Source organism: Lithobates pipiens, unplaced genomic scaffold (assembly GCF_037356315.1).
Source record: "Lithobates pipiens isolate NorthernLeopardFrog02 unplaced genomic scaffold, aLitPip1_a1.2 Scaffold_16, whole genome shotgun sequence".
Lineage (NCBI taxonomy): Eukaryota > Metazoa > Chordata > Amphibia > Anura > Ranidae > Lithobates > Lithobates pipiens.
Window position 1 is genome coordinate 441,220,205 of NW_027507748.1, and position 12,098 is coordinate 441,232,302.

At 45.8% G+C, this 12,098-nt stretch overlaps 1 protein-coding gene across 2 annotated transcripts in view; it reads right to left on the bottom strand.

Moving 5' to 3' along the window:
* Nucleotides 1-12,098, bottom strand: part of LOC143983234 (septin-10-like) — a 96,920-nt gene that overhangs the window by 18,781 nt on the left and 66,041 nt on the right. The gene's annotated exons all lie outside the window — the stretch shown is intronic.

Sequence of the window (12,098 nt, forward strand, 5' to 3'; positions counted from 1 at the left end):
AACAGCCCCAGACCATCACACTACCACCACCATATTTTACTGTTGGTATAATGTTCTTTTTATGAAATGCAGTGTTCCTTCTACGCCAGATATACTTGGACACACACCTTCCAAAGAGTTCCACTTTTGTCTCATCGGTCCACAGAATGTTGTCCCAAAAGTCTTGGGGATCATCAAGATGTGTTGTGGAGAAATTGAGACGAGCTTTGATGTTCTTTTTGCTCAGCAGTGGTTTTCTCCTTGGAACTCTGCCATGCAGGCCATTTTTGCCCAGTCTTTTCCTGATGGTGGAGGCATGAACGCTGACCTTAACTGAGGCAAGTGAGGCCTGCAGTTCCTTGGATGTTGTTGTGGGGTCTTTTGTGACCTCTTGGATGAGTCGTCGCTGCGCTCTTGGGGTAATTTTGGGTGGCCGGCCACTCCTGGGAAGGTTCACCACTGTTCCATGTCTTCGCCATTTGTGGATAATGGCTCTCACTGTGGTTCGCTGGATTCCCAAAGCTTTGGAAATGGCTTTATAACCCTTTCCAGACTGATAGATCTCAATTACTTTCTTTCTCAATTGTTCCTGAATTTCTTTGATGTGTAGCTTTTAAGGATCTTCTGGTGGACCTTACTGTGTCAAGCAGCTCCTATTTAAGTGATGCCTTGATTGTGAACAGGTGTGGCAATAATCAGGCCTGGGTGTGGCTAGAGAAATTGAACTCAGGTGTGGACAACCACAGTTATAGTATGTTTTAACAAGGGGGGCAATCACTTTTTCACACAGGGCCATGATGGTTTGGATTTTTTTTCACCTTTAATAATAAACACCTTCATTTACAAATTGCATTTTGTGTTTACTTGTGTTGTCCTTGACTATTGTTTAAATTGGTTTGATGTTCCGAAACACTTAAGTGTGACAAACATGCAAAGGAACAGGAAATGAGGAAGGGGGCAAACACTTTTTCACACCACTGTACCTCCCAATGACATCAACAATGGGACAATATTCCACTCAATGACACCAACAATGGGACACCATTTCTCCCAGTGATATCAATGACAGGACAGTATTACTACCCCCCAATAACAATAGTGGTCCATTGTTTAATCCCACGGACATCTGAACATTTTCTTCTAACACTGGCCACAGTTCGACCCCCCTAAAGTATTCAGGACAGTGAACTGGTCCTTTGTTTAGAAAGTTTGGAGACCACTGAACTAGACAAGAAATTGGAACTTTGACATAACTTGAACAGATGGAAAGATGCTTTGCCAATATTAGATTATATTAAATTATTTATTTAGTTATATCATTTGTAGGCCCAAAGACTAGACATTCAGTTAATTGCATACAGTCGTCCTCCATTACAGCTGAAGACATTCAAATTTCAATAGAGGAAGTTGTTAGAAGGATATGTATCACAGAACAATTAAACACATACAGCGATGAAGGATGACAACAGCAAGGAAAGTATAGAATTATTGTTGGTAGCATGTATCACAGGGGTGGAGTACAAGTCAGAGAGCAGCACTAATTCAGGCCAAAGAAAAGTAAACAGGATATAGGCCCCCATAAAGCCATCCTGAGAACTTTATTTCACTGCTGTGTAAAACTGCTTAGGAAGCAGATTCCCTTTAAAATATGCTGTAACCGATTTCCTAATTCTAAAATAATCTATTTCCTGAAACAAAACAAAAAAAAAATGAAAAATTAAGCCAACAATGCAGTCCAGTCACCACAAAGACAGTGAGTGATATCAATTCAATGTTAATTAACAATGCACAATACAAGTAGCTTATTAAAAATATTACACAGCAAGCCTCAGTTTTATACTACAAAGTCACCCAAAGGGTCCATCCTCAGATTATTTATGTTTTCTGCTCGTCAGGAAATACCAAGATACTTTAGGGATTCAGTGATAAAAAAATGTCTTGCGCAAAAGTCATAGCATTTGCAATGCCATCACAAATTATCCCCATAATGTGTCAAATATGTTTCTTACCTATGATATTCAGCTCTAGTTATTGGCTACTGATTGAGATTTTTCCATAAAATACCACATTCTGACCACTAGATGGAGCTGATTATCATAGGAAAAAAACAGTAATGCCATGTACACACGATTGGACTTTCCGGCAGACTAGATCCGACGGTCTTGTCGAACGAACGGACTTGGCCACACACAAAACGGACTAAGTCCATTCGAAAGTCCGTTTGTTTTGAACGTGATGACGTAAGATGGGACTAAACAAGGAAGATCATATAGCCAGTAGCCAATCGCTTCCCTTGCGTTGTATTTGGTCCTTCAGACCAGCATACAGACGAACGGTTTTCCTGATTTTAGTCAGTCGGAATTGAGTCCATCGGATAGATTTGAAACATGTTCTATTTCTAGGTCCATCTGATTTTTTATTTTTTTTGGAAAAAGATCGGACTAGCTCACACGATCGGATTGTCCGACGGACAAATCCCTTTGGACCTAGTCTGCCAGAAAGTCCACTCGTGTATGTGGCATAAGACACATTACAGTGATTATTTGTGATGGCTGTGCAAATGCCAAGGCATCCCCACAGCAAATTGTTTTATAAATAGACCCCAAGTTCTCTCAGGTCCCTACTCTGCTTGAATGTCTGAGGTTACTTAAGCTGGCCATACATGGATTGAAATTCGGCCAGTTTAACAGGGGTCATTTGAATTTTAAACCACGTATGGGCACTGTGGTTGTACAGAAGTTGATCGATCAACTTCTGTACAACCGCCCTGTCGGATTTTTCCTGCAATGCTGATTAGTGTATTCTGACGGCGGGGGAGTCTCCACCACTGTCAGAATACAATAGCTCAGCGGGAGGATGTGTGGATGGGGGAAATTGGGTCAGTTTTTCTCATTCAAACCACTGGTTGAATGAAAAAAGCTGTATTATCTATGGGCTGCCTAAATTATATAATGCACTTGGAACAACCAACAGGGCCGGACTGGCCTACCGGGATACCGGGAGATTTCCCGGTAGGCCGCCTGCCCTGGGGCCGTTTTCGGCTGCACTGCTCCTCTCTCCTTCTCCTGTGTATCACAGAGCTGGCTGGCTGTGTTCGGCGGCTGTGCTATAACACGGCCCCGCAACCGCTATAACACGGCCCCGCCCCCCTAGACCTGCTTGTGTGATAGGCGGAATATTGACTCTACTATCACACAAGCAGGTCTAGGGGGGCGGGGCCGTGTTATAGCCGGGGCGGGGCTGTGTTACAGCCGCCGAACACAGCCAGCCAGCTCTGTGATACACAGTAAGAGATGCCGCCCTGTGTGCCTGGATAGGAGGAGAAGCAGGACATATAGAGGACATGAGCTCTCTATATTCCTCTATGCAGCCGCAGTGCTCTCCAGCCCTCCCGCAGTGCTCTCCAGCCCCCCCACAGTGCTCTCCAGCCCCCCACAGTGCTCTCCAGCCCCCCACAGTGCTCTCCAGCCCCCCACAGTGCTCTCCAGCCCCCCACAGTGCTCTCCAGCCCGCCCCCACAGTGCTCTCCAGCCCGCCCCCACAGTGCTCTCCACCTCACCCCCCACAGTGGTCTACAGCCCCCACAGTGCTCTCCACCCCACCCCGCAGTGCTCTCCACCCCCCCCCCCCACTGTGGTCTCCAGCTCCCACAGTGCTCTCCAGCCCCTCATGCTCCCCACCCCTGTTCTTTCTGCATCCAGCACCCTCTGCCCCCGTGCTCTCCAACCCTGTTCTTTTTGGCTCCCCAACCCTGTTCTTTTTGGCTCCCCCTCCAGTGCTCTCCGCTCCCCACCCCTGTACTCTCTACTCCCTCTGCATTTTGCCCCCACCCATGTGCTCTCCAACCCCGCCAGTGCTCTCCGTTCTCCATAGTGCTCACCAGTCCCCCGTGCTTTCCACGCCTGTTCTTTCTGCCCCCAACTGGTGCTCTCAAGCTCCCCCAAATGCTCTACACTCCACCCTGCTCTTTGTACCCCCCAGTGCTCTCCAGCCCTGTTTTTCAGCCCCCCAGTGCTCTTCGCTACCCCACACTCTTAGCCCCCCCAGTACTCTCTGCCTTCCATGCTCTCCACCCCTGTTCTTTTTGGCCCCGACCATTGCTCTCAAGTCCCCCCCCCCCAGCACTCCCCACCCCTGTGATCTCCACTCGCCCCTGCTCTACGCCCCCCACCCATGTGCTCTCCAACCCCATCAGTACTCTCTGCTCCCCCTTCTCTTCAGCTCCCACCCAGTGCTCTCCACTTCCCCAGGACCAGGGGACAGGCTGACTGGGGCCGAAAAATAAGGACGGCTGAAGGTGCAGGTGGCCAAGGACCACTCCATCTCACAGCAAACAGATCCTCTGGAAGGAGCACCATCCCCATCCAAAACGAGAACAGGCTCTGCCTGCTGCTGGCCATCATGGATATCCTACTGACATGAAAGGTACTGTACCGAGCATCAACAGCACACCTTCCCACAGACAGGGACTGCAGACTGGGACATGCGGCACAGGAGAGGCTGACATGATGGGCACATTGAGACTGCATTCACGACACAGTGAGGCTGCAATGATGGGAACAGTGAGGCTGCAATTATGGGCACAGTGAGGCTGCAATGGTGGGCACAGTGAGGCTGCAATGGTGGGCACAGTGAGGCTGTAATGGTGGGCACAGTGAGGCTGTAATGGTGGGCACAGTGAGGCTGCATTTGATGGGCACAGTGAGGCTGCATTTGATGGGCACAGTGAGGCTGCATTTGATGGGCACAGTGAGGCTGCATTTGATGGGCACAGCGAGTCTGCATTTGATGGGCACAGCGAGTCTGCATTTGATGGGCACAGCGAGTCTGCATTTGATGGGCACAGTGAGGCCGCATTCATGGGCACAGTGAGGCTGCATTCATGGGCACAGTGAGACTGCATTTGATGAGCACAGTGAGGTTGCATTGATGGGCACAGTGAGGCTGCAATGATGGGCACATTGAGGCCACGTTCATGGGCACAGTGAGACTGCATTTGAAAAGCACAGTGAGGCAGCATTGATGGGCACAGTGAGGCTGCATTTGATGGGCACAGGTGAGGCTACATTGAGCTCTTGTATCACGTCTGCAGTCTCTGACCATCTCCTGTATCATGTCTGTAGTCTCTGAGGGAGTCTGGAGAGGAGTCAGGATGGGGGGTCATGGGAGAAGTCAGACTTGTGTGGACTGTGAAGAGGAGACTATAGGATAAAACCAGAGCCAACCAAGCTGGTGCTGACTGACTGAGCCCTGCATGGTGCACCTGAGAGGTCATCAGTGACAGCACCACCAGGCCAGTCTGAAGGGGGGTCACTGATGTAAGGGGGGAGTGAATACGATAATGGCACTGATATAAAGGGTTTCCCCCTTATATCAGTAATCCACCCCCCCTTACCTTAGTGTATTCTTTCTGCAGAAGGTGGTCTCCCCCCCCCATGTTCTGAGTTCCTGGGGTCCCCCTTGATGATTGACCACTTTTAACTGGAATTTGCTTATATATATATATATATATATACATATAAATCCCTATGTGATTTCATATCTGTCTTATCTATATATAATACACTCTTCAAGTGCTTTAAAATGTGTGGTTTTCCCTTTTATGAACATAAAATAATGACGTTATGCTGTGGGGCTGGTATGAAATTTTTTCCAGGGCTGGATTTTATTCCCAGTCCGGCCCTGACAACCAATGACCCCTAACCGAGATACCACAGTAAGATTTTGAAATATTTGGTCAGCTTGGATTATATATAAAAGACTCACAGCAATTTAAAGATTTCTTGAACCATCTCAAACACAATTGGGAACTGCCCTCCCTCTTAGGCCCTCTTAAACCCTGAAAATATGAGCCTCTTTACTAGTCATGACAATGTACTGTACGTTCTACAAACTAATCAAAAGCCACCCTTAGGCAGAGAACTCTCCTTTACAAAAAGACAAAAGACTATGTTTTATTTAAAACACAGGTTTATTATTTATCAGAAGTTCGGCCTGAATCCAAAACTGTAAAGATGTTGTGAATTAGGCATCTAAGTACAGGAGTGGAAGCTCCAGGGCAAAGCCAGTGAATGTACATGTGGAACATATGTTTGTGACACGCAGGAATGGACTGCAATTAACAGCTCTACAAAAACAGGTCTCCCCTTAGCTCAAATGGCCAAACCAGAAACCAGACAAACTGGTGAATGAAACAGATGTACAACCCCCTACACCACAGATCCTAATTTGAAACAGAAGGCTTGGTCATCCATTTGTATCGGCCCTTTGCTCAGCCAGTAAAATGCATGCCGAGATTCCTGTCTGCTGCTAAACACAAAACACATATCTCACTCTTGATACTTAAAGTGGACCTATCATGAAAATTCCCACTTCACATTAACCAACTGACAACACATTGGAAACCATGAAAACATAAAACCAAACAATCATGTTAAAGCGGAGTTTCACTCAAAAGTGGAACTTCCGCTTTTCTGCCGGAAAGTCCGGTAGCGTGTACGCGGCATTAGGCCTCTTTACACGCGGTGCAGGCTCCATTGGAGTCTGCATGCTCACTGGGGAATCTGATCCGCCGATCCCTGCTTAGCAGGCAGATGGCTGGTCTGTGTCGGCTTTGCATAAGCAGACACAGCCCACTCTCCTCTATGGGTGCTTGGATGTAAACTGACTGCCTGTCCGTTTATACCCGACTGCCATTCTATCCGAGGAACTAATCTGTTTTTAGCGGATAGGATCGAATTGGATGTCGGCAGGTGTCAACAGACACATATCCATTGACCTCCACTGCTTCATAGAGGGGACTGGAGGGTTTGATCAGGTGCACCTGAAAAACTGACAGACGGACCCGATCGTTCCGCTAGTGTGAAAAGGGACTTTAACCACTTAAAGAGGGCCGGTTAAAAAAAAAAAAAAAAAAAAAAAAAGTCAGCAGCTGCAAACACTGCAGTTGCTGACTTAATAAACACACTCACCTGTCCAGGGCGCCCGCGATGTCGGCCGCCCGAGGCCGACCCGTCCCTCGGCTCTCGGGTCCCGGCGCCGCCATTCCCTGTAAGGGAAACAGGCAGTGGAGCCTTATGGCTTCACTGCCCGTTTCCTACTGCGCATGCGCGAGTCCCGCAGCTACTGCGCATGCGCGAGTCCCGCAGCGCTTTCCGAATGGGACGCGCTGTGTTCTGGAACACACAGTTCCCAGAACACAGCGCGACTCATTACCCAGAAGACGCCTCGACGAAGACAGAAGACAGAAGATCTCCGCGGAGGAGGAAGAGGAAGATTAGGATAAAGTGCCTAGCAACAGGCATTTCTGGCAAGTAAAAAAAAAAAAAATGTTTTCATTTTTTTTTTTTAGATTTTTTTCTAATTTTTAAAATGTTTTTGTTTTTCAGGGTGGCCCTCCACTTTAAGCCCCAGACCAATTTGCAGCCAAAGGACCAGGCCCCTTTTTGAGATTCGGCACTGCATCGCTTTAACTGACAATTGCAGGGTCGTGCGACCTGGCTCCCAAACAAAATTGGTGTCCTTTTTTCCCCACACATAGAGCTTTCTTTTGGTGGTATTTGATCACCTCTGCCGTTTTTATTTTTTGCGCTATAAACAAAAATAGAGCGACAATTTTGAAAAAAAAATGCAATTTTTTTTACTTTTTGCTATAATAAATATCCCCCAAAAATATATATTAAAAAAATATACGTATTCTTCTACATATTTTTGTTTAAAAAAAAAGAAAAACGCAATTAGCAATTTATTGGTTTGCGCAAAAGTTATAGCGTTTACAAAATAGGGGATAGTTTTATAGCATTTTTATTACCGTATTTATCGGCGTATAACGCGCACCCCAAGTTTAGGAGGGAATTTAAAAGAAAAAAAATTTACATTTAAATGCCCATCAATGCAGCCTTATCAGTTGTCATTTGCAGCATTGCATTGCAGCCTTGTCAGTCATTTGCAGCCTTACATTGCAGCCTCGTCAGTCGATTCCAGCCTCGTCAGTCGTTTGCAGGCTTGTCAGTGTCATTTTAAAAATGGCGCCGCCGAGATACAGATCGGCTTTCAGGTATTTTCGGCCGTTCTCGGCTATTTTCGGCCCTTCTCACCTATTTTCGCCCTCTTTTCGGCTTTCTGAAAGCCGCCAAGAACGGCCGAAAATAGCCGAGGACAGTCGAATATACCCGAGAACGGCCGAAAATACCTGAAAGCCGGCAAGAACTGCACAGAAGGTTAGGAAAGGAGGGGATTGGCGTATAACACGCACCCCCGATTTCCCCCTGATTTTAGGGGGAAAAAGTGCATATTATACGCAGATAAATATGGTAATTTATTTTTTTACTAGTAATGGCGGCGATCAGCGAATTTTATTGTGACTGCGACATTATGGCGGACACATCGGACATTTTTGACACATTTTTGGGACCATTGTCATTTATACAGCAATCAGTGCTATTTAAATGCACCGATTCCTGTGTATATGACACTGGCAGTGAAGGAGTTAACCACTAGGGGGCAGTGTAGGGGTTATGTGTGACCTTTTTTTTTCTTTTTTATTGTAGGGGGCGTGGCCTGGCATGCGACATCACTGATCGTCTTTCCCTATAACAGGGAACAGACGATCGGTGACAGCCACACTTGGAAGCACGGGGAGAGGTTTGTTTACACAGACCTCGCCTCGTTCTTCAGCTCTGTGACCCGATCTCGGGACACCAGTGGCGATCGGGTCCGTTGGTCCCGCAGCGAGGTGCTCCCGACCCAAAGCTGGCCACTTAAAGTGCCACGTACAGGTACGCGATTGTCCCCAGCCGTGCCATTCTGCCCAAGTATATCGGCGTGAGGCAGTCCTTAAGCAGTTAAGGGAACGTCTACTCTACACTAGCAGCAACAACTGCCGCTCCTCTGAAAAGAGACCCACGCACAAAGCACTTTGGCCGTAGTGTGTGTACACCCCTGGAGGTTCCTGTTCCAACTTAACCACTTGCTTACTGGGCACTTAAACCCCCCTCCTGCCCAGACCAATTTTCAGCTTTCAGCACTGATGCACTTTGAATGACAATTGTGCGGCCATACAACACTGTACCCAAATGAAATTTTTATCATTTTTTCCCCCACAAATAGAGCTTTCTTTTGGTGGTATTTAATTACAGCTGGGAGTTTTATTTTTTGCTAAAACAAAAAAAAATAAAAAATCACATTTAATAGTTTTTTATAAATTTTTGCAAACAGATCATTTTTCTCCTTCATTGAAATGCGCTGATGAGGCGGCACTGGTGGGCACTGATAGGCACAGTTAAGGCGACACTAATAGGCACAGATAAGGTGGCACGGATGGGCGGCACGGATGGGCACTGGTAGATGACACTGATGGGCACGGATATGTGGCACTGAGGTGCAGCAATGTTTTTGAGGCAGATTGTGGGCACTGATAGGTGGCACTGTGGGCACTGATGTATGGCACTGCTGGGTGGCACTATGGGCACTGATGGGTGGCACTGCTGGGTGGCACTTTTTTAATTATCTGGGGATTACTGGCAGGAGGCAGGTGGGCACCGATACGCTGGCTGTGATCGGGACTAGTGTCCCGATCACGGCCGCCGGTGATTGGCTTTTTTTTTCTCTCCTCGCGCTGTCAGCCGATTACCGGCCCTGTTTTGTCACATGATCAGCTGTCATTGGCTGACAGCTGATCACGCGGTAAGGGGTCGGGATCGTAAGTAAAAAATAGATGGTGTTGCGCTCCACGCCAAATAAATTAAATCTAATAACACAATTGATAAATAATCGCATAAAATCTTGAAGACGCACTCATGTGATTAAAATTACTATTAATTATAACTACAAACTTTAGTGCAAAAAATTAATGCCAAGTGATTAATACAGTGCTCGGAGTAAAGCTAGTTCCTACTATTATTCATGAATGAAGGAACTAAAATGATCTATACATTCATAATAAAGTGCCAGATAAAAAACGCAGATCTTAATAGAAATACTTCAAAAGAATCGTGACATCAAACAAATCTGTGTCAGTTCATGAAAGTGCATCCAAGTGCCAACATGTGTGCAAAACTTATATATAAAAAAACCATATATAATAAATACACAATAAAAAGAATATAGAACAGTGTGTGAAAAGTATGTATCACAGAGTACAAAGACAATAGTCCAATAAACGTGATTGCTAAAAGTGTCTCTAAATTAACATAAAAAACTAAGTAATAAAGTTCATGCAGGAAATGAAATAAATCCACGCTGTGCTATGTGAAGAAATTAATCCTGTGAACGACCCCGGGATAATTCCACCAGTGATCTTGCAGCTCCTTAAACGTGGGTGCTCACACACTGAGTGCAGTGGGTACCTTACCTCACTGCTGTCAGTCAGACAGCAATATGCTCCAATATAGCGGTTGTGTCCTCAAATGGGATGTATGTCCTCAGTGGGTGTAGGGATACTCCAATACTTTGCGGTGTATATCCTAAATGCAGTATGGGCGCCCCCAAAACTTTTCCTCCAGATACTTCTCTGCTGCGTCTTCCAGCAATATCTTCTAGATATTGCTGGAAGACGCAGCAGAGAAGTATCTGGAGGAAAAGTTTTGGGGGCGCCCATACTGCATTTAGGATATACACCGCAAAGTATTGGAGTATCCCTACACCCACTGAGGACATACATCCCATTTGAGGACACAACCGCTATATTGGAGCATATTGCTGTCTGACTGACAGCAGTGAGGTAAGGTACCCACTGCACTCAGTGTGTGAGCACCCACGTTTAAGGAGCTGCAAGATCACTGGTGGAATTATCCCGGGGTCGTTCACAGGATTAATTTCTTCACATAGCACAGCGTGGATTTATTTCATTTCCTGCATGAACTTTATTACTTAGTTTTTTATGTTAATTTAGAGACACTTTTAGCAATCACGTTTGTTGGACTATTGTCTTTGTACTCTGTGATACATACTTTTCACACACCGTTCTATATTCTTTTTATTGTGTATTTATTATATATGGTTTTTTTATATATAAGTTTTGCACACATGTTGGCACTTGGATGCACTTTCATGGACTGACACAGATTTGTTTGATGTCACGATTCTTTTGAAGTATTTCTATTAAGATCTGCGCTTTTTATCTGGCACTTTATTATGAATGTATAGATCATTTTAGTTCCTTCATTCATGAATAATAGTAGGAACTAGCTTTACTCCGAGCACTGTATTAATCACTTGGCATTAATTTTTTGCACTAAAGTTTGTAGTTATAATTAATAGTAATTTTAATCGCATGAGTGCGTCTTCAAGATTTTATGCGATTATTTATCAATTGTGTTATTAGATTTAATTTATTTGGCGTGGAGCGCAACACCATCTATTTTTTACTTACTATCACTTTGAGGGGAGGGTTTGCACCACTGTCGGTGTTTTTGCTGCAACCACACCAGCCTGCTCAAATTCTACCACTATAGCGCGAGGATAACCCACCATTACCAAGGGGTCGGGATCGACCCCTTGCTTGGATCCGTGATCAGGCGAGTCTCAGACTCGCCGATCACAGAGAGCACCCCTCAGGGGCGCGTAGGCCGCTCGTGCACGGGACAACGTCAATAGACGTAGTCCCGGCAAAGCAGGTCCGCGCTGTAGCCGTCATTCGGCTATAGCGTGGATCTCAAGAGGTTAAAGTGACTGTAAGGGTTTTTTTTTTTAAACATATCATACTTACCTCCACTGTGCAGCTCGTTTTGCACAGAGTGGCCCCGAACCTGCTCTTCTGGGGTCCCCCAGAACCTCTCGTGGCTCCTCCCCACATCAGATAACCAAGGATTACCTTGTGGGCGCACTTCTGAGTCCAGCATTCGGCATCCATAGAGTGTCCATAATGCACAGAAACATTATAAAGACTCTGGCCCCCCTTTAACTTCAACCTTACCTGTTTAGCTACTTATTCAAATATCTATGCATCAGTTCTTTAGTTTTTACTAGTATCAAATAGATGGAAAATAAATTCCAGTCAGCAAACCCTAGGCTAAAGAATTAGCTTTCCCTTAGAGTGTAGTACCAAAGCACTAGTTTATTATTTCCATTTGTGCCAGCCCTGAGAAAACAATCACTAAAATTCCTAGCGAGGCTGACTC